The sequence below is a fragment of the Halichoerus grypus genome, chromosome X, assembly GCF_964656455.1.
Source record: "Halichoerus grypus chromosome X, mHalGry1.hap1.1, whole genome shotgun sequence".
NCBI classification, from domain to species: Eukaryota; Metazoa; Chordata; class Mammalia; order Carnivora; family Phocidae; genus Halichoerus; species Halichoerus grypus.
In genome coordinates this window covers 78,657,461-78,680,503 of record NC_135727.1, presented here as the reverse complement: position 1 = coordinate 78,680,503, position 23,043 = coordinate 78,657,461, and positions in this window count along the sequence as shown.

Sequence of the window (23,043 nt, the reverse complement as noted above, 5' to 3'; positions counted from 1 at the left end):
GCGCACTGCAGGTGAGCCCAAAACCATTTTCCTTGTGAGACCCAGGCCCCGGAAGAAGCCAGAACACGACTCCCCACTTGCTCCATGAAGCTAGAACTGCGGTCCCAATTTTGCTTGGAAGTCTAATAGATAGCTTTCTAACTCGGAGAAACAACACTGTAGAGAAACCGTGCTTTAGCTACTGTCGACCTCTCTGTGGGCGAAGCAGTTTAGGGTGTACTGTGGCTGAGAGCCTGGGGACGGTTTCCATTTCGTAATATCGGGGGAGAGAAAGGCCGGTACATAATGCAGCTCTGAACTCACTACATGGTTATGGGGAAAGTTCCGTTCCCCCGTGGGAGTGTGCAGGCTTAAACACAGCCACCTTACTCGACGGAAAAACTCGGTTGAGAGCCTGTGCTGCAGGTAAAACAGCTGCTCCTGAGTGTGGAAGCATTTTGTTGTGTGCGTGCGTGAGAGCACTGCAAGGGAGTCCAAAGCTTTTTGCGAGTGAGACTCAGGCCCCAGCGAAAGGCAGAACACCACTCCCCATGTGTTTCATCAAGCTAGCACGGCAGCCCCACTTTTGCATGGAAGTCTAATAGCTAGCGTTGTAACTCGAAGAAACAACAGTGTAGAGAAACGGTGCCTTAGCTACCGTCGACCTCTCTGTGGGTGAAGTAGTTGAGGGTGTACTGTGGCTGAGAGCCTGGGGACGGTTTCCATTTCGTAATATCGGGGGAGACAGGCCGGTACAGAAGGCACCTCTCAACTCACTACATGGTTATGGGGCTAGTTCCGTTGCCCAGGGTGTGTTTGCTGGCTTAAAGACAGCCACCTAACTCAAAGGAAAAACACGGTAGAGAATCCGTGCTTCAGCTAAAACAGCCGCTCCTGAGGGTGGAAGCATTGGGTTGTGTGCGTCCGTGAGAGCACTGCAAGGGAGTCCAAAGCTTTTTGCGAGTGAGACTCAGGCCCCAGCGAAAGGCAGAACACCACTCCCCATGTGTTTCATCAAGCTAGCACGGCAGCCTCACTTTTGCATGGAAGTCCAATAGCTAGCGTTCTAACTCGAAGAAACAACACTGGAGAGAAACGGTGCCTTAGCTACCGTCGACCTCTCTGTGGGCGAAGCAGTTTAGGGTAAACTGTGGCTGAGAGCCTGGGGACGGTTTCAATATCGTAATATCAGGGAGAGACAGGCCGGTACAGAAGGCAGCTCTCAACACACATCATGGTTATGCGGATAGTACCGTTGCCCAGGGTGTGTGTGCCGGTTTAAACACAGCCACCTAATTCAAAGGAAAAACTCCCTTGAGAGCCTGTGCTGCAGGTGAAACAGCTGCTCCTGTGGGTGGAAGCATTTTGTTGTGTGCGTGCGTGAGAGCACTGCAAGGGAGTCCAAAGCTTTTTGCGAGTGAGACTCAGGCCCCAGCGAAAGGCAGAACACGACTCCCCATGTGTTTCATCAAGCTAGCACGGCAGCCCCACTTTTGCATGGAAGGCTGATAGCTAGGTTCTAACTCGAAGAAACAACACTGTAGAGAAACCGTGCTTTAGCTACCGTCGACCTCTCTGTGGGCGAAGAAGTTTAGGGTGTACTGTGGCTGAGAGCCTGGGGACGGTTTCAATATCGTAATATCGGGGGAGAGACAGGCCAGTACAGAAGGCAGCTCTCAACCCACATCATCGTTATGGGGCTAGTACCGTTGCCCTGGGTGTGTGTGCAGGCTTAAAGACAGCCACCTAACTCAAAGGAAAAACACGGTAGAGAATCCGTGCTTCAGCTAAAACAGCCGCTCCTGAGGGTGGAAGCATTTGGTTGTGTGCGTGCGTGAGAGGACTGCAAGGGAGTCCAAAGTTTCTGCGAGTGAGACTCAGGCCCCAGCAAAAGGCAGAACACGACTCCCCGTGTGTTTCCTTTAGCTAGCACTGCGGCCCTACTTTTGCATGGAAGTCTAATCGCTAGCGTTCTTCCTGGAAGAAACAACACGGTAGAGAAACCGTGCTTTAGCTACCATCCACCTCTCTGAGGGAGGAAGCACTTTCCAGGCTACCGTGGGTGAGAGCCTGAGGAACGGGTTCCTTACGTGAAACCGAGGGAGAAGGAGTCCGGGCCAGAAGGCTCCTCTCGACTCAGCTCTTGTTACCTGAAGCTAACACTTCGGCTCCATGTGTGCATAGGAATGCTAAGGGCTCCGCACTGATTTGGCAGAAAGAAGCCGGTCAAGAACCCCAGCTTCAGCTCATTCGCCTCTCCACAGGGTGGCAGCATTTTCAAGTCTGCTCGAGTGCAAACCTGGGGAAGGAGTCCCAGCAGAATTCGGAGGGAGAAATAAGCATGGGCAGAAGACACCTATCGACTCAACTCTTGTTTCGGGAAACTAGATCGGCTCTCCCGTGTGTGCGTGGAGTCCTCAGTGCCATCCACGTAACGCAAAGGAACAAAACTGTAGAGAACCCGTGCCTCAGCAAAGATCGCCCTTCCTGAGCGGGAACTTCATGTATTGTGTGTTTTTGTGAAAGCATGAGAAGTGGAACCTACACGTAACTCGGAGTGAGAAGCAGGCCTGGAAGGAAGGCTGCTGTCGACTCACCTCTTGTTTGAGGAGATTAGCACTGCTGCACCCTGTGTGCCTGGATGCCTAGTTACCAGGCTACTAACACCAAGAATCAATCCTATAGAGTGACTGCGCTTCAGTTAACATTGCCGTTCCTGAAGCAGGAGGAATTTGACACTGCTCGTGTACGAGACACCGGGGAAAGGGTCCCATACGTGAAATGGAGTGAGAAACAGGCCGGTGCGGAAGGCAGCTCTCAAGTCACCTCTGGTTTATGAGGCTAGTACCCTTGCCCCGGGGGTGCCTGCAGGCCTAAAGCCAACCACCTAACTCAAAGGAACAACTCTGTAGGGAATTTCTGCTTCGGCTAAAAGAGCCATGCCTCAGGGTGGACGCATTTTGCTGTGTGCATGCGTGAGCGCACTGCAGGTGAGCCCAAAACCATTTTCCTTGTGAGACCCAGGCCCCGGAAGAAGCCAGAACACGACTCCCCACTTGCTCCATGAAGCTAGAACTGCGGTCCCAATTTTGCTTGGAAGTCTAATAGATAGCTTTCTAACTCGGAGAAACAACACTGTAGAGAAACCGTGCTTTAGCTACTGTCGACCTCTCTGTGGGCGAAGCAGTTTAGGGTGTACTGTGGCTGAGAGCCTGGGGACGGTTTCCATTTCGTAATATCGGGGGAGAGAAAGGCCGGTACATAATGCAGCTCTGAACTCACTACATGGTTATGGGGAAAGTTCCGTTCCCCCGTGGGAGTGTGCAGGCTTAAACACAGCCACCTTACTCGACGGAAAAACTCGGTTGAGAGCCTGTGCTGCAGGTAAAACAGCTGCTCCTGAGTGTGGAAGCATTTTGTTGTGTGCGTGCGTGAGAGCACTGCAAGGGAGTCCAAAGCTTTTTGCGAGTGAGACTCAGGCCCCAGCGAAAGGCAGAACACCACTCCCCATGTGTTTCATCAAGCTAGCACGGCAGCCCCACTTTTGCATGGAAGTCTAATAGCTAGCGTTGTAACTCGAAGAAACAACAGTGTAGAGAAACGGTGCCTTAGCTACCGTCGACCTCTCTGTGGGCGAAGCAGTTTAGGGTAAACTGTGGCTGAGAGCCTGGGGACGGTTTCAATATCGTAATATCAGGGAGAGACAGGCCGGTACAGAAGGCAGCTCTCAATTCACATCATGGTTATGCGGATAGTACCGTTGCCCAGGGTGTGTGTGCCGGTTTAAACACAGCCACCTAATTCAAAGGAAAAACTCCCTTGAGAGCCTGTGCTGCAGGTAAAACAGCTGCTCCTGTGGGTGGAAGCATTTTGTTGTGTGCGTGCGTGAGAGCACGGCAAGGGAGTCCAAAGCTTTTTGCGAGTGACACTCAGGCCCGAGCGAAAGGCAGAACACGTCTCCCCATGTGATTCATCAAACTAGCACGGCAGCCCCACTTTGGCATGGAAGGCCAATAGCTAGCGTTCTAACTCGCAGAAACAACACTGTAGAGAAACCGTGCTTTAGCTACCGTCGACCTCTCTGTGGGTGAAGTAGTTGAGGGTGTACTGTGGCTGAGAGCCTGGGGACGGTTTCCATTTCGTAATATCGGGGGAGAGACAGGCCGGTACAGAAGGCACCTCTCAACTCACTACATGGTTATGGGGCTAGTTCCGTTGCCCAGGGTGTGTTTGCTGGCTTAAAGACAGCCACCTAACTCAAAGGAAAAACACGGTAGAGAATCCGTGCTTCAGCTAAAACAGCCGCTCCTGAGGGTGGAAGCATTGGGTTGTGTGCGTCCGTGAGAGCACTGCAAGGGAGTCCAAAGCTTTTTGCGAGTGAGACTCAGGCCCCAGCGAAAGGCAGAACACCACTCCCCATGTGTTTCATCAAGCTAGCACGGCAGCCTCACTTTTGCATGGAAGTCCAATAGCTAGCGTTCTAACTCGAAGAAACAACACTGGAGAGAAACGGTGCCTTAGCTACCGTCGACCTCTCTGTGGGCGAAGCACTTTAGGGTAAACTGTGGCTGAGAGCCTGGGGACGGTTTCAATATCGTAATATCAGGGAGAGACAGGCCGGTACAGAAGGCAGCTCTCAACTCACATCATGGTTATGCGGATAGTACCGTTGCCCAGGGTGTGTGTGCCGGTTTAAACACAGCCACCTAATTCAAAGGAAAAACTCCCTTGAGAGCCTGTGCTGCAGGTAAAACAGCTGCTCCTGTGGGTGGAAGCATTTTGTTGTGTGTGTGCGTGAGAGCACGGCAAGGGAGTCCAAAGCTTTTTGCGAGTGAGACTCAGGCCCCAGCGAAAGGCAGAACACGACTCCCCATGTGTTTCATCAAGCTAGCACGGCAGCCCCACTTTTGCATGGAAGGCTAATAGCTAGCGTTCTAACTCGAAGAAACGACACTGTAGAGAAACCGTGCTTTAGCTCCCGTCGACCTCTCTGTGGGCGAAGCAGTTTAGGGTGTACTGTGGGTGAGAGCCTGGGGACGGTTTCAATATCGTAATATCGGGGGAGAGACAGGCCAGTACAGAAGGCAGCTCTCAACTCACATCATGGTTATGGGGCTAGTACCGTTGCCCTGGGTGTGTGTGCAGGCTTAAAGACAGCCACCTAACTCAAAGGAAAAACACGGTAGAGAATCCGTGCTTCAGCTAAAACAGCCGCTCCTGAGGGTGGAAGCATTAGGTTGTGTGCGTGCGTGAGAGGACTGCAAGGGAGTCCAAAGTTTCTGCGAGTGAGACTCAGGCCCCAGCAAAAGGCAGAACACGACTCCCCGTGTGTTTCCTTTAGCTAGCACTGCGGCCCTACTTTTGCATGGAAGTCTAATCGCTAGCGTTCTTCCTGGAAGAAACAACACGGTAGAGAAACCGTGCTTTAGCTACCATCCACCTCTCTGAGGGAGGAAGCACTTTCCAGGCTACCGTGGGTGAGAGCCTGAGGAACGGGTTCCTTACGTGAAACCGAGGGAGAAGGAGTCCGGGCCAGAAGGCTCCTCTCGACTCAGCTCTTGTTACCTGAAGCTAACACTTCGGCTCCATGTGTGCATAGGAATGCTAAGGGCTCCGCACTGATTTGGCAGAAAGAAGCCGGTCAAGAACCCCAGCTTCAGCTCATTCGCCTCTCCACAGGGTGGCAGCATTTTCAAGTCTGCTCGAGTGCAAACCTGGGGAAGGAGTCCCAGCAGAATTCGGAGGGAGAAATAAGCATGGGCAGAAGACACCTATCGACTCAACTCTTGTTTCGGGAAACTAGATCGGCTCTCCCGTGTGTGCGTGGAGTCCTCAGTGCCATCCACGTAACGCAAAGGAACAAAACTGTAGAGAACCCGTGCCTCAGCAAAGATCGCCCTTCCTGAGCGGGAACTTCATGTATTGTGTGTTTTTGTGAAAGCATGAGAAATGGAACCTACACGTAACCCGGAGTGAGAAGCAGGCCTGGAAGGAAGGCTGCTGTCGACTCACCTCTTGTTTGAGGAGATTAGCACTGCTGCACCCTGTGTGCCTGGATGCCTAGTTACCAGGCTACTAACACCAAGAATCAATCCTATAGAGGGACTGCGCTTCAGTTAACATTGCCGTTCCTGAAGCAGGAGGAATTTGACACTGCTCGTGTACGAGACACCGGGGAAAGGGTCCCATACGTGAAATGGAGTGAGAAACAGGCCGGTGCGGAAGGCAGCTCTCAAGTCACCTCTGGTTTATGAGGCTAGTACCCTTGCCCCGGGGGTGCCTGCAGGCCTAAAGCCAACCACCTAACTCAAAGGAACAACTCTGTAGGGAATTTCTGCTTCGGCTAAAAGAGCCATGCCTCAGGGTGGACGCATTTTGCTGTGTGCATGCGTGAGCGCACTGCAGGTGAGCCCAAAACCATTTTCCTTGTGAGACCCAGGCCCCGGAAGAAGCCAGAACACGACTCCCCACTTGCTCCATGAAGCTAGAACTGCGGTCCCAATTTTGCTTGGAAGTCTAATAGATAGCTTTCTAACTCGGAGAAACAACACTGTAGCGAAACCGTGCTTTAGCTACTGTCGACCTCTCTGTGGGCGAAGCAGTTTAGGGTGTACTGTGGCTGAGAGCCTGGGGACGGTTTCCATTTCGTAATATCGGGGGAGAGAAAGGCCGGTACATAATGCAGCTCTGAACTCACTACATGGTTATGGGGAAAGTTCCGTTCCCCCGTGGGAGTGTGCAGGCTTAAACACAGCCACCTTACTCGACGGAAAAACTCGGTTGAGAGCCTGTGCTGCAGGTAAAACAGCTGCTCCTGAGTGTGGAAGCATTTTGTTGTGTGCGTGCGTGAGAGCACTGCAAGGGAGTCCAAAGCTTTTTGCGAGTGAGACTCAGGCCCCAGCGAAAGGCAGAACACCACTCCCCATGTGTTTCATCAAGCTAGCACGGCAGCCCCACTTTTGCATGGAAGTCTAATAGCTAGCGTTGTAACTCGAAGAAACAACAGTGTAGAGAAACGGTGCCTTAGCTACCGTCGACCTCTCTGTGGGCGAAGCAGTTTAGGGTAAACTGTGGCTGAGAGCCTGGGGACGGTTTCAATATCGTAATATCAGGGAGAGACAGGCCGGTACAGAAGGCAGCTCTCAATTCACATCATGGTTATGCGGATAGTACCGTTGCCCAGGGTGTGTGTGCCGGTTTAAACACAGCCACCTAATTCAAAGGAAAAATTCCCTTGAGAGCCTGTGCTGCAGGTAAAAGAGCTGCTCCTGTGGGTGGAAGCATTTTGTTGTGTGTGTGCGTGAGAGCACGGCAAGGGAGTCCAAAGCTTTTCGCGAGTGAGACTCAGGCCCCAGCGAAAGGCAGAACACGACTCCCCATGTGTTTCATCAAGCTAGCACGGCAGCCCCACTTTTGCATGGAAGGCTAATAGCTAGCGTTCTAACTCGAAGAAACGACACTGCAGAGAAACCGTGCTTTAGCTACCGTCGACCTCTCTGTGGGGGAAGCAGTTTAAGGTGTACAGTGGGTGAGAGCCTGGGGACGGTTTCCATTTCGTAATATCGGGGGAGAGACAGGCCGGTACAGAAGGCAGCTCTCAACTCACTACATGGTTATGGGGCTAGTTCCGTTGCCCATGTTGTGTGTGCAGGCTTAAACACAGCCACCTAACTCGAAGGAAAAACTCGGTAGAGAGCCTGTGCTGCAGGTAAAACAGCTGCTCCTGAGTGTGGAGGCATTTTGTTGTGTGCGTGCGTGAGAGCACTGCAAGGGAGTCCAAAGCTTTTTGCGAGTGAGACTCAGGCCCCAGCGAAAGGCAGAACACGACTCCCCATGTGTTTCATCACGCTAGCACGGCAGCCGCACTTTTGCATGGAAGTCGAATAGCTAGCGTTCTAACTGGAAGAAAACACTGTAGAGAGACCGTGCTTTAGCTACCGTCGACCTCTAGACGGAGGAAGCATTCCACGGAGTACCGTGGCTGAGAGCCTGGGGAACGGGTTCCATACGTGAAAACAAGGGAGAAATAGGTCCTGGCAGAAGGCACCTCTGGACTCAGCTCTTGCTACCTGAAGCTAACACTACTGCTCCATGTGTGCTTGGAATGCTATGTGCTCGACACTGACTGGGAATAAACAAGCCTGTAAAGAATCCCAGCTGCAGCTCATTCGCCTACCAGGCTACTAACACCAAGAATCAATGCTGTAGCGTTACTGCGCTTTAGCTAACATTGCCGTTCCTGAAGCCGCAGGAGTTGTATAGTGCTCGTGTATGAGAGACCGGGGAAAGGGTCCCATACGTGAAATGGAGTGAGAAACAGGCCGGTGCGGAAGGCAGCTCTCAACTTACCTCTTGTTTATGAGGCTAGGACCCTTGCCCCGGGTGTGCCTGCAGGCCATAAGCCAACCACCTAACTCAAAGGAACAACTCTGTAGGAATTCCTGCTTCGCCTAAAATAGCCATGCCTCAGGGTGGATGCATTGTGTGGTGTGCATGCGTGAGTGCACAGCAAGTGAGTCCAAAACCATTTTCCCTGTGAGACCCAGGCCCCGGAAGAAGCCAGAACACGACTCCCCACTTGCTCCATGAAACTAGTACTGCGGCCCCACTTTTGAATTGAAGTCTAATGGCTAGCTTTCTAACTCGAAGAAACAACACTGTAGAGAAACCGTGCTTTAGCTACCGTCGACCTCTCTGTGGGCGAAGAAGTTTAGGGTGTACTGTGGCTGAGAGCCTGGGGACGGTTTCCATATCGTAATATCGGGGGAGAGACAGGCCGGTACAGAAGGCAGCTCTCAATTCACATCATGGTTATGGGGCTAGTACCGTTGCCCAGGCTGTGTGTGCCAGCTTAAACACAGCCACCTAACTCGAAGGAAAAACTCGGTTGAGAGCCTGTGCTGCAGGTAAAACAGCTGCTCCTGAGGGTGACAGCATTTTGTTGTGTGCGTGCGTGAGAGCACTGCAAGGGAGTCCAAAGCTTTTTGCGAGTGAGACTCAGGCCCCAGCGAAAGGCAGAACACGTCTCCCCATGTGATTCATCAAACTAGCACGGCAGCCCCACTTTGGCATGGAAGGCCAATAGCTAGCGTTCTAACTCGCAGAAACAACACTGTAGAGAAACCGTGCTTTAGCTACCGTCGACCTCTCTGTGGGTGAAGTAGTTGAGGGTGTACTGTGGCTGAGAGCCTGGGGACGGTTTCCATTTCGTAATATCGGGGGAGAGACAGGCCGGTACAGAAGGCACCTCTCAACTCACTACATGGTTATGGGGCTAGTTCCGTTGCCCAGGGTGTGTTTGCTGGCTTAAAGACAGCCACCTAACTCAAAGGAAAAACACGGTAGAGAATCCGTGCTTCAGCTAAAACAGCCGCTCCTGAGGGTGGAAGCATTGGGTTGTGTGCGTCCGTGAGAGCACTGCAAGGGAGTCCAAAGCTTTTTGCGAGTGAGACTCAGGCCCCAGCGAAAGGCAGAACACCACTCCCCATGTGTTTCATCAAGCTAGCACGGCAGCCTCACTTTTGCATGGAAGTCCAATAGCTAGCATTCTAACTCGAAGAAACAACACTGGAGAGAAACGGTGCCTTAGCTACCGTCGACCTCTCTGTGGGCGAAGCACTTTAGGGTAAACTGTGGCTGAGAGCCCGGGGACGGTTTCAATATCGTAATATCAGGGAGAGACAGGCCGGTACAGAAGGCAGCTCTCAACTCACATCATGGTTATGCGGATAGTACCGTTGCCCAGGGTGTGTGTGCCGGTTTAAACACAGCCACCTAATTCAAAGGAAAAACTCCCTTGAGAGCCTGTGCTGCAGGTGAAACAGCTGCTCCTGTGGGTGGAAGCATTTTGTTGTGTGCGTGCGTGAGAGCACTGCAAGGGAGTCCAAAGCTTTTTGCGAGTGAGACTCAGGCCCCAGCGAAAGGCAGAACACGACTCCCCATGTGTTTCATCAAGCTAGCACGGCAGCCCCACTTTTGCATGGAAGGCTAATAGCTAGGTTCTAACTCGAAGAAACAACACTGTAGAGAAACCGTGCTTTAGCTACCGTCGACCTCTCTGTGGGCGAAGAAGTTTAGGGTGTACTGTGGCTGAGAGCCTGGGGACGGTTTCAATATCGTAATATCGGGGGAGAGACAGGCCAGTACAGAAGCTAGCTCTCAACTCACATCATCGTTATGGGGCTAGTACCGTTGCCCTGGGTGTGTGTGCAGGCTTAAAGACAGCCACCTAACTCAAAGGAAAAACACGGTAGAGAATCCGTGCTTCAGCTAAAACAGCCGCTCCTGAGGGTGGAAGCATTTGGTTGTGTGCGTGCGTGAGAGGACTGCAAGGGAGTCCAAAGTTTCTGCGAGTGAGACTCAGGCCCCAGCAAAAGGCAGAACACGACTCCCCGTGTGTTTCCTTTAGCTAGCACTGCGGCCCTACTTTTGCATGGAAGTCTAATCGTTAGCGTTCTTCCTGGAAGAAACAACACGGTAGAGAAACCGTGCTTTAGCTACCATCCACCTCTCTGAGGGAGGAAGCACTTTCCAGGCTACCGTGGGTGAGAGCCTGAGGAACGGGTTCCTTACGTGAAACCGAGGGAGAAGGAGTCCGGGCCAGAAGGCTCCTCTCGACTCAGCTCTTGTTACCTGAAGCTAACACTTCGGCTCCATGTGTGCATAGGAATGCTAAGGGCTCCGCACTGATTTGGCAGAAAGAAGCCGGTCAAGAACCCCAGCTTCAGCTCATTCGCCTCTCCACAGGGTGGCAGCATTTTCAAGTCTGCTCGAGTGCAAACCTGGGGAAGGAGTCCCAGCAGAATTCGGAGGGAGAAATAAGCATGGGCAGAAGACACCTATCGACTCAACTCTTGTTTCGGGAAACTAGATCGGCTCTCCCGTGTGTGCGTGGAGTCCTCAGTGCCATCCACGTAACGCAAAGGAACAAAACTGTAGAGAACCCGTGCCTCAGCAAAGATCGCCCTTCCTGAGCGGGAACTTCATGTATTGTGTGTTTTTGTGAAAGCATGAGAAATGGAACCTACACGTAACCCGGAGTGAGAAGCAGGCCTGGAAGGAAGGCTGCTGTCGACTCACCTCTTGTTTGAGGAGATTAGCACTGCTGCACCCTGTGTGCCTGGATGCCTAGTTACCAGGCTACTAACACCAAGAATCAATCCTATAGAGTGACTGCGCTTCAGTTAACATTGCCGTTCCTGAAGCAGGAGGAATTTGACACTGCTCGTGTACGAGACACCGGGGAAAGGGTCCCATACGTGAAATGGAGTGAGAAACAGGCCGGTGCGGAAGGCAGCTCTCAAGTCACCTCTGGTTTATGAGGCTAGTACCCTTGCCCCGGGGGTGCCTGCAGGCCTAAAGCCAACCACCTAACTCAAAGGAACAACTCTGTAGGGAATTTCTGCTTCGGCTAAAAGAGCCATGCCTCAGGGTGGACGCATTTTGCTGTGTGCATGCGTGAGCGCACTGCAGGTGAGCCCAAAACCATTTTCCTTGTGAGACCCAGGCCCCGGAAGAAGCCAGAACACGACTCCCCACTTGCTCCATGAAGCTAGAACTGCGGTCCCAATTTTGCTTGGAAGTCTAATAGATAGCTTTCTAACTCGGAGAAACAACACTGTAGAGAAACCGTGCTTTAGCTACTGTCGACCTCTCTGTGGGCGAAGCAGTTTAGGGTGTACTGTGGCTGAGAGCCTGGGGACGGTTTCCATTTCGTAATATCGGGGGAGAGAAAGGCCGGTACATAATGCAGCTCTGAACTCACTACATGGTTATGGGGAAAGTTCCGTTCCCCCGTGGGAGTGTGCAGGCTTAAACACAGCCACCTTACTCGACGGAAAAACTCGGTTGAGAGCCTGTGCTGCAGGTAAAACAGCTGCTCCTGAGTGTGGAAGCATTTTGTTGTGTGCGTGCGTGAGAGCACTGCAAGGGAGTCCAAAGCTTTTTGCGAGTGAGACTCAAGCCCCAGCGAAAGGCAGAACACCACTCCCCATGTGTTTCATCAAGCTAGCACGGCAGCCCCACTTTTGCATGGAAGTCTAATAGCTAGCGTTGTAACTCGAAGAAACAACAGTGTAGAGAAACGGTGCCTTAGCTACCGTCGACCTCTCTGTGGGCGAAGCAGTTTAGGGTAAACTGTGGCTGAGAGCCTGGGGACGGTTTCAATATCGTAATATCAGGGAGAGACAGGCCGGTACAGAAGGCAGCTCTCAACTCACATCATGGTTATGCGGATAGTACCGTTGCCCAGGGTGTGTGTGCCGGTTTAAACACAGCCACCTAATTCAAAGGAAAAACTCCCTTGAGAGCCTGTGCTGCAGGTAAAACAGCTGCTCCTGTGGGTGGAAGCATTTTGTTGTGTGCGTGCGTGAGAGCACGGCAAGGGAGTCCAAAGCATTTTGCGAGTGACACTCAGGCCCGAGCGAAAGGCAGAACACGTCTCCCCATGTGATTCATCAAACTAGCACGGCAGCCCCACTTTGGCATGGAAGGCCAATAGCTAGCGTTCTAACTCGCAGAAACAACACTGTAGAGAAACCGTGCTTTAGCTACCGTCGACCTCTCTGTGGGTGAAGTAGTTGAGGGTGTACTGTGGCTGAGAGCCTGGGGACGGTTTCCATTTCGTAATATCGGGGGAGAGACAGGCCGGTACAGAAGGCACCTCTCAACTCACTACATGGTTATGGGGCTAGTTCCGTTGCCCAGGGTGTGTTTGCTGGCTTAAAGACAGCCACCTAACTCAAAGGAAAAACACGGTAGAGAATCCGTGATTCAGCTAAAACAGCCGCTCCTGAGGGTGGAAGCATTGTGTTGTGTGCGTCCGTGAGAGCACTGCAAGGGAGTCCAAAGCTTTTTGCGAGTGAGACTCAGGCCCCAGCGAAAGGCAGAACACCACTCCCCATGTGTTTCATCAAGCTAGCACGGCAGCCTCACTTTTGCATGGAAGTCCAATAGCTAGCGTTGTAACTCGAAGAAACAACAGTGTAGAGAAACGGTGCCTTAGCTACCATCGACCTCTCTGTGGGTGAAGCTGTTTAGGGTAAACTGTGGCTGAGAGCCTGGGGACGGTTTCAGTATCGTAATATCAGGGAGAGACAGGCCGGTACAGAAGGCAGCTCTCAACTCACATCATGGTTATGCGGATAGTACCGTTGCCCAGGGTGTGTGTGCCGGCTTAGACACGGCCACCTAATTCAAAGGAAAAACTCCCTTGAGAGCCTGTGCTGCAGGTGAAACAGCTGCTCCTGTGGGTGGAAGCATTTTGTTGTGTGCGTGCGTGAGAGCACTGCAAGGGAGTCCAAAGCTTTTTGCGAGTGAGACTCAGGCCCCAGCGAAAGGCAGAACACGACTCCCCATGTGTTTCATCAAGCTAGCACGGCAGCCCCACTTTTGCATGGAAGGCTAATAGCTAGGTTCTAACTCGAAGAAACGACACTGTAGAGAAACCGTGCTTTAGCTACCGTCGACCTCTCTGTGGGCGAAGAAGTTTAGGGTGTACTGTGGCTGAGAGCCTGGGGACGGTTTCAATATCGTAATATCGGGGGAGAGACAGGCCAGTACAGAAGGCAGCTCTCAACTCACATCATGGTTATGGGGCTAGTACCGTTGCCCTGGGTGTGTGTGCAGGCTTAAAGACAGCCACCTAACTCAAAGGAAAAACACGGTAGAGAATCCATGCTTCAGCTAAAACAGCCGCTCCTGAGGGTGGAAGCATTTGGTTGTGTGCGTGCGTGAGAGGACTGCAAGGGAGTCCAAAGTTTCTGCGAGTGAGACTCAGGCCCCAGCAAAAGGCAGAACACGACTCCCCGTGTGTTTCCTTTAGCTAGCACTGCGGCCCTACTTTTGCATGGAAGTCTAATCGCTAGCGTTCTTCCTGGAAGAAACAACACGGTAGAGAAACCGTGCTTTAGCTACCATCCACCTCTCTGAGGGAGGAAGCACTTTCCAGGCTACCGTGGGTGAGAGCCTGAGGAACGGGTTCCTTACGTGAAACCGAAGGAGAAGGAGTCCGGGCCAGAAGGCTCCTCTCGACTCAGCTCTTGTTACCTGAAGCTAACACTTCGGCTCCATGTGTGCATAGGAATGCTAAGGGCTCCGCACTGATTTGGCAGAAAGAAGCCGGTCAAGAACCCCAGCTTCAGCTCATTCGCCTCTCCACAGGGTGGCAGCATTTTCAAGTCTGCTCGAGTGCAAACCTGGGGAAGGAGTCCCAGCAGAATTCGGAGGGAGAAATAAGCATGGGCAGAAGACACCTATCGACTCAACTCTTGTTTCGGGAAACTAGATCGGCTCTCCCGTGTGTGCGTGGAGTCCTCAGTGCCATCCACGTAACGCAAAGGAACAAAACTGTAGAGAACCCGTGCCTCAGCAAAGATCGCCCTTCCTGAGCGGGAACTTCATGTATTGTGTGTTTTTGTGAAAGCATGAGAAATGGAACCTACACGTAACCCGGAGTGAGAAGCAGGCCTGGAAGGAAGGCTGCTGTCGACTCACCTCTTGTTTGAGGAGATTAGCACTGCTGCACCCTGTGTGCCTGGATGCCTAGTTACCAGGCTACTAACACCAAGAATCAATCCTATAGAGGGACTGCGCTTCAGTTAACATTGCCGTTCCTGAAGCAGGAGGAATTTGACACTGCTCGTGTACGAGACACCGGGGAAAGGGTCCCATACGTGAAATGGAGTGAGAAACAGGCCGGTGCGGAAGGCAGCTCTCAAGTCACCTCTGGTTTATGAGGCTAGTACCCTTGCCCCGGGGGTGCCTGCAGGCCTAAAGCCAACCACCTAACTCAAAGGAACAACTCTGTAGGGAATTTCTGCTTCGGCTAAAAGAGCCATGCCTCAGGGTGGACGCATTTTGCTGTGTGCATGCATGAGCGCACTGCAGGTGAGCCCAAAACCATTTTCCTTGTGAGACCCAGGCCCCGGAAGAAGCCAGAACACGACTCCCCACTTGCTCCATGAAGCTAGAACTGCGGTCCCAATTTTGCTTGGAAGTCTAATAGATAGCTTTCTAACTCGGAGAAACAACACTGTAGAGAAACCGTGCTTTAGCTACTGTCGACCTCTCTGTGGGCGAAGCAGTTTAGGGTGTACTGTGGCTGAGAGCCTGGGGACGGTTTCCATTTCGTAATATCGGGGGAGAGAAAGGCCGGTACATAATGCAGCTCTGAACTCACTACATGGTTATGGGGAAAGTTCCGTTCCCCCGTGGGAGTGTGCAGGCTTAAACACAGCCACCTTACTCGACGGAAAAACTCGGTTGAGAGCCTGTGCTGCAGGTAAAACAGCTGCTCCTGAGTGTGGAAGCATTTTGTTGTGTGCGTGCGTGAGAGCACTGCAAGGGAGTCCAAAGCTTTTTGCGAGTGAGACTCAGGCCCCAGCGAAAGGCAGAACACCACTCCCCATGTGTTTCATCAAGCTAGCACGGCAGCCCCACTTTTGCATGGAAGTCTAATAGCTAGCGTTGTAACTCGAAGAAACAACAGTGTAGAGAAACGGTGCCTTAGCTACCGTCGACCTCTCTGTGGGCGAAGCAGTTTAGGGTAAACTGTGGCTGAGAGCCTGGGGACGGTTTCAATATCGTAATATCAGGGAGAGACAGGCCGGTACAGAAGGCAGCTCTCAATTCACATCATGGTTATGCGGATAGTACCGTTGCCCAGGGTGTGTGTGCCGGTTTAAACACAGCCACCTAATTCAAAGGAAAAACTCCCTTGAGAGCCTGTGCTGCAGGTAAAACAGCTGCTCCTGTGGGTGGAAGCATTTTGTTGTGTGCGTGCGTGAGAGCACGGCAAGGGAGTCCAAAGCTTTTTGCGAGTGACACTCAGGCCCGAGCGAAAGGCAGAACACGTCTCCCCATGTGATTCATCAAACTAGCACGGCAGCCCCACTTTGGCATGGAAGGCCAATAGCTAGCGTTCTAACTCGCAGAAACAACACTGTAGAGAAACCGTGCTTTAGCTACCGTCGACCTCTCTGTGGGTGAAGTAGTTGAGGGTGTACTGTGGCTGAGAGCCTGGGGACGGTTTCCATTTCGTAATATCGGGGGAGAGACAGGCCGGTACAGAAGGCACCTCTCAACTCACTACATGGTTATGGGGCTAGTTCCGTTGCCCAGGGTGTGTTTGCTGGCTTAAAGACAGCCACCTAACTCAAAGGAAAAACACGGTAGAGAATCCGTGCTTCAGCTAAAACAGCCGCTCCTGAGGGTGGAAGCATTGGGTTGTGTGCGTCCGTGAGAGCACTGCAAGGGAGTCCAAAGCTTTTTGCGAGTGAGACTCAGGCCCCAGCGAAAGGCAGAACACCACTCCCCATGTGTTTCATCAAGCTAGCACGGCAGCCTCACTTTTGCATGGAAGTCCAATAGCTAGCGTTCTAACTCGAAGAAACAACACTGGAGAGAAACGGTGCCTTAGCTACCGTCGACCTCTCTGTGGGCGAAGCACTTTAGGGTAAACTGTGGCTGAGAGCCTGGGGACGGTTTCAATATCGTAATATCAGGGAGAGACAGGCCGGTACAGAAGGCAGCTCTCAACTCACATCATGGTTATGCGGATAGTACCGTTGCCCAGGGTGTGTGTGCCGGTTTAAACACAGCCACCTAATTCAAAGGAAAAACTCCCTTGAGAGCCTGTGCTGCAGGTAAAACAGCTGCTCCTGTGGGTGGAAGCATTTTGTTGTGTGTGTGCGTGAGAGCACGGCAAGGGAGTCCAAAGCTTTTTGCGAGTGAGACTCAGGCCCCAGCGAAAGGCAGAACACGACTCCCCATGTGTTTCATCAAGCTAGCACGGCAGCCCCACTTTTGCATGGAAGGCTAATAGCTAGCGTTCTAACTCGAAGAAACGACACTGTAGAGAAACCGTGCTTTAGCTCCCGTCGACCTCTCTGTGGGCGAAGCAGTTTAGGGTGTACTGTGGGTGAGAGCCTGGGGACGGTTTCAATATCGTAATATCGGGGGAGAGACAGGCCAGTACAGAAGGCAGCTCTCAACTCACATCATGGTTATGGGGCTAGTACCGTTGCCCTGGGTGTGTGTGCAGGCTTAAAGACAGCCACCTAACTCAAAGGAAAAACACGGTAGAGAATCCGTGCTTCAGCTAAAACAGCCGCTCCTGAGGGTGGAAGCATTAGGTTGTGTGCGTGCGTGAGAGGACTGCAAGGGAGTCCAAAGTTTCTGCGAGTGAGACTCAGGCCCCAGCAAAAGGCAGAACACGACTCCCCGTGTGTTTCCTTTAGCTAGCACTGCGGCCCTACTTTTGCATGGAAGTCTAATCGCTAGCGTTCTTCCTGGAAGAAACAACACGGTAGAGAAACCGTGCTTTAGCTACCATCCACCTCTCTGAGGGAGGAAGCACTTTCCAGGCTACCGTGGGTGAGAGCCTGAGGAACGGGTTCCTTACGTGAAACCGAGGGAGAAGGAGTCCGGGCCAGAAGGCTCCTCTCGACTCAGCTCTTGTTACCTGAAGCTAACACTTCGGCTCCATGTGTGCATAGGAATGCTAAGGGCTCCGCACTGATTTGGCAGAAAGAAGCCGGTCAAGAACCCCAGCTTCAGCTCATTCGCCTCTCCACAGGGTGGCAGCATTTTCAAGTCTGCTCGAGTGCAAACCTGGGGAAGGAGTCCCAGCAGAATTCGGAGGGAGAAATAAGCATGGGCAGAAGACACCTATCGACTCAACTCTTGTTTCGGGAAACTAGATCGGCTCTCCCGTGTGTGCGTGGAGTCCTCAGTGCCATCCACGTAACGCAAAGGAACAAAACTGTAGAGAACCCGTGCCTCAGCAAAGATCGCCCTTCCTGAGCGGGAACTTCATGTATTGTGTGTTTTTGTGAAAGCATGAGAAATGGAACCTACACGTAACTCGGAGTGAGAAGCAGGCCTGGAAGGAAGGCTGCTGTCGACTCACCTCTTGTTTGAGGAGATTAGCACTGCTGCACCCTGTGTGCCTGGATGCCTAGTTACCAGGCTACTAACACCAAGAATCAATCCTATAGAGGGACTGCGCTTCAGTTAACATTGCCGTTCCTGAAGCAGGAGGAATTTGACACTGCTCGTGTACGAGACACCGGGGAAAGGGTCCCATACGTGAAATGGAGTGAGAAACAGGCCGGTGCGGAAGGCAGCTCTCAAGTCACCTCTGGTTTATGAGGCTAGTACCCTTGCCCCGGGGGTGCCTGCAGGCCTAAAGCCAACCACCTAACTCAAAGGAACAACTCTGTAGGGAATTTCTGCTTCGGCTAAAAGAGCCATGCCTCAGGGTGGACGCATTTTGCTGTGTGCATGCGTGAGCGCACTGCAGGTGAGCCCAAAACCATTTTCCTTGTGAGACCCAGGCCCCGGAAGAAGCCAGAACACGACTCCCCACTTGCTCCATGAAGCTAGAACTGCGGTCCCAATTTTGCTTGGAAGTCTAATAGATAGCTTTCTAACTCGGAGAAACAACACTGTAGAGAAACCGTGCTTTAGCTACTGTCGACCTCTCTGTGGGCGAAGCAGTTTAGGGTGTACTGTGGCTGAGAGCCTGGGGACGGTTTCCATTTCGTAATATCGGGGGAGAGAAAGGCCGGTACATAATGCAGCTCTGAACTCACTACATGGTTATGGGGAAAGTTCCGTTCCCCCGTGGGAGTGTGCAGGCTTAAACACAGCCACCTTACTCGACGGAAAAACTCGGTTGAGAGCCTGTGCTGCAGGTAAAACAGCTGCTCCTGAGTGTGGAAGCATTTTGTTGTGTGCGTGCGTGAGAGCACTGCAAGGGAGTCCAAAGCTTTTTGCGAGTGAGACTCAGGCCCCAGCGAAAGGCAGAACACCACTCCCCATGTGTTTCATCAAGCTAGCACGGCAGCCCCACTTTTGCATGGAAGTCTAATAGCTAGCGTTGTAACTCGAAGAAACAACAGTGTAGAGAAACGGTGCCTTAGCTACCGTCGACCTCTCTGTGGGCGAAGCAGTTTAGGGTAAACTGTGGCTGAGAGCCTGGGGACGGTTTCAATATCGTAATATCAGGGAGAGACAGGCCGGTACAGAAGGCAGCTCTCAATTCACATCATGGTTATGCGGATAGTACCGTTGCCCAGGGTGTGTGTGCCGGTTTAAACACAGCCACCTAATTCAAAGGAAAAATTCCCTTGAGAGCCTGTGCTGCAGGTAAAAGAGCTGCTCCTGTGGGTGGAAGCATTTTGTTGTGTGTGTGCGTGAGAGCACGGCAAGGGAGTCCAAAGCTTTTTGCGAGTGAGACTCAGGCCCCAGCGAAAGGCAGAACACGACTCCCCATGTGTTTCATCAAGCTAGCACGGCAGCCCCACTTTTGCATGGAAGGCTAATAGCTAGCGTTCTAACTCGAAGAAACGACACTGCAGAGAAACCGTGCTTTAGCTACCGTCGACCTCTCTGTGGGGGAAGCAGTTTAAGGTGTACAGTGGGTGAGAGCCTGGGGACGGTTTCCATTTCGTAATATCGGGGGAGAGACAGGCCGGTACAGAAGGCAGCTCTCAACTCACTACATGGTTATGGGGCTAGTTCCGTTGCCCATGTTGTGTGTGCCGGCTTAAGCACAGCCACCTAACTCGAAGGAAAAACTCGGTAGAGAGCCTGTGCTGCAGGTAAAACAGCTGCTCCTGAGTGTGGAGGCATTTTGTTGTGTGCGTGCGTGAGAGCACTGCAAGGGAGTCCAAAGCTTTTTGCGAGTGAGACTCAGGCCCCAGCGAAAGGCAGAACACGACTCCCCATGTGTTTCATCACGCTAGCACGGCAGCCGCACTTTTGCATGGAAGTCTAATAGCTAGCGTTCTAACTGGAAGAAAACACTGTAGAGAGACCGTGCTTTAGCTACCGTCGACCTCTAGACGGAGGAAGCATTCCACGGAGTACCGTGGCTGAGAGCCTGGGGAACGGGTTCCATACGTGAAAACAAGGGAGAAATAGGTCCTGGCAGAAGGCACCTCTGGACTCAGCTCTTGCTACCTGAAGCTAACACTACTGCTCCATGTGTGCTTGGAATGCTATGTGCTCGACACTGACTGGGAATAAACAAGCCTGTAAAGAATCCCAGCTGCAGCTCATTCGCCTACCAGGCTACTAACACCAAGAATCAATGCTGTAGCGTTACTGCGCTTTAGCTAACATTGCCGTTCCTGAAGCCGCAGGAGTTGTATAGTGCTCGTGTATGAGAGACCGGGGAAAGGGTCCCATACGTGAAATGGAGTGAGAAACAGGCCGGTGCGGAAGGCAGCTCTCAACTCACCTCTTGTTTATGAGGCTAGGACCCTTGCCCCGGGTGTGCCTGCAGGCCATAAGCCAACCACCTAACTCAAAGGAACAACTCTGTAGGGAATTCCTGCTTCGCCTAAAATAGCCATGCCTCAGGGTGGATGCATTGTGTGGTGTGCATGCGTGAGTGCACAGCAAGTGAGTCCAAAACCATTTTCCCTGTGAGACCCAGGCCCCGGAAGAAGCCAGAACACGACTCCCCACTTGCTCCATGAAAGTAGTACTGCGGCCCCACTTTTGAATTGAAGTCTAATGGCTAGCTTTCTAACTCGAAGAAACAACACTGTAGAGAAACCGTGCTTTAGCTACCGTCGACCTCTCTGTGGGCGAAGAAGTTTAGGGTGTACTGTGGCTGAGAGCCTGGGGACGGTTTCCATATCGTAATATCAGGGGAGAGACAGGCCAGTACAGAAGGCAGCTCTCAACTCACATCATGGTTATGGGGCTAGTACCGTTGCCCAGGCTGTGTGTGCCAGCTTAAACACAGCCACCTAACTCGAAGGAAAAACTCGGTTGAGAGCCTGTGCTGCAGGTAAAACAGCTGCTCCTGAGGGTGGCAGCATTTTGTTGTGTGCGTGCGTGAGAGCACTGCAAGGGAGTCCAAAGCTTTTTGCGAGTGAGACTCAGGCCCCAGCGAAAGGCAGAACACGACTCCCCATGTGTTTCAACACGCTAGCACGGCAGCCCCACTTTTGCATGGAAGTCTAATAGCTAGCGTTCTAACTCGAAGAAACAACACTGTAGAGAAACGGTGCCTTAGCTACCGTCGACCTCTCTGTGGGCGAAGCACTTTAGGGTAAACTGTGGCTGAGAGCCTGGGGACGGTTTCAATATCGTAATATCAGAGAGAGACAGGCCGGTACAGAAGGCAGCTCTCAACTCACATCATGGTTATGCGGATAGTACCATTGCCCAGGGTGTGTGTGCCGGCTTAAACACAGCCACCTAATTCAAAGGAAAAACTCCCTTGAGAGCCTGTGCTGCAGGTAAAACAGCTGCTCCTGTGGGTGGAAGCATTTTGTTGTGTGCGTGCATGAGAGCACGGCAAGGGAGTCCAAAGCTTTTTGCGAGTGACACTCAGGCCCGAGCGAAAGGCAGAACACGTCTCCCCATGTGATTCATCAAACTAGCACGGCAGCCCCACTTTGGCATGGAAGGCCAATAGCTAGCGTTCTAACTCGAAGAAACAACACTGTAGAGAAACCGTGCTTTAGCTACCGTCGACCTCTCTGTGGGTGAAGTAGTTGAGGGTGTACTGTGGCTGAGAGCCTGGGGACGGTTTCCATTTCGTAATATCGGGGGAGAGACAGGCCGGTACAGAAGGCACCTCTCAACTCACATCATGGTTATGGGGCTAGTTCCGTTGCCCAGGGTGTGTTTGCAGGCTTAAAGACAGCCACCTAACTCAAAGGAAAAACACGGTAGAGAATCCGTGCTTCAGCTAAAACAGCCGCTCCTGAGGGTGGAAGCATTGGGTTGTGTGCGTCCGTGAGAGCACTGCAAGGGAGTCCAAAGTTTTTCCGAGTGAGACTCAGGCCCCAGCGAAAGGCAGAACACCACTCCCCATGTGTTTCATCAAGCTAGCACGGCTGCCCCACTTTTGCATGGAAGTCCAATAGCTGGCGTTCTAACTCGAAGAAACAACACTGGAGAGAAACCGTGCCTTAGCTACCATCGACCTCTCTGTGGGTGAAGCTGTTTAGGGTAAACTGTGGCTGAGAGCCTGGGGACGGTTTCAGTATCGTAATATCAGGGAGAGACAGGCCGGTACAGAAGGCAGCTCTCAACTCACATCATGGTTATGCGGATAGTACCGTTGCCCAGGGTGTGTGTGCCGGCTTAGACACGGCCACCTAATTCAAAGGAAAAACTCCCTTGAGAGCCTGTGCTGCAGGTGAAACAGCTGCTCCTGTGGGTGGAAGCATTTTGTTGTGTGCGTGCGTGAGAGCACTGCAAGGGAGTCCAAAGCTTTTTGCGAGTGAGACTCAGGCCCCAGCGAAAGGCAGAACACGACTCCCCATGTGTTTCATCAAGCTAGCACGGCAGCCCCACTTTTGCATGGAAGGCTAATAGCTAGGTTCTAACTCGAAGAAACGACACTGTAGAGAAACCGTGCTTTAGCTACCGTCGACCTCTCTGTGGGCGAAGAAGTTTAGGGTGTACTGTGGCTGAGAGCCTGGGGACGGTTTCAATATCGTAATATCGGGGGAGAGACAGGCCAGTACAGAAGGCAGCTCTCAACTCACATCATGGTTATGGGGCTAGTACCGTTGCCCTGGGTGTGTGTGCAGGCTTAAAGACAGCCACCTAACTCAAAGGAAAAACACGGTAGAGAATCCATGCTTCAGCTAAAACAGCCGCTCCTGAGGGTGGAAGCATTTGGTTGTGTGCGTGCGTGAGAGGACTGCAAGGGAGTCCAAAGTTTCTGCGAGTGAGACTCAGGCCCCAGCAAAAGGCAGAACACGACTCCCCGTGTGTTTCCTTTAGCTAGCACTGCGGCCCTACTTTTGCATGGAAGTCTAATCGCTAGCGTTCTTCCTGGAAGAAACAACACGGTAGAGAAACCGTGCTTTAGCTACCATCCACCTCTCTGAGGGAGGAAGCACTTTCCAGGCTACCGTGGGTGAGAGCCTGAGGAACGGGTTCCTTACGTGAAACCGAAGGAGAAGGAGTCCGGGCCAGAAGGCTCCTCTCGACTCAGCTCTTGTTACCTGAAGCTAACACTTCGGCTCCATGTGTGCATAGGAATGCTAAGGGCTCCGCACTGATTTGGCAGAAAGAAGCCGGTCAAGA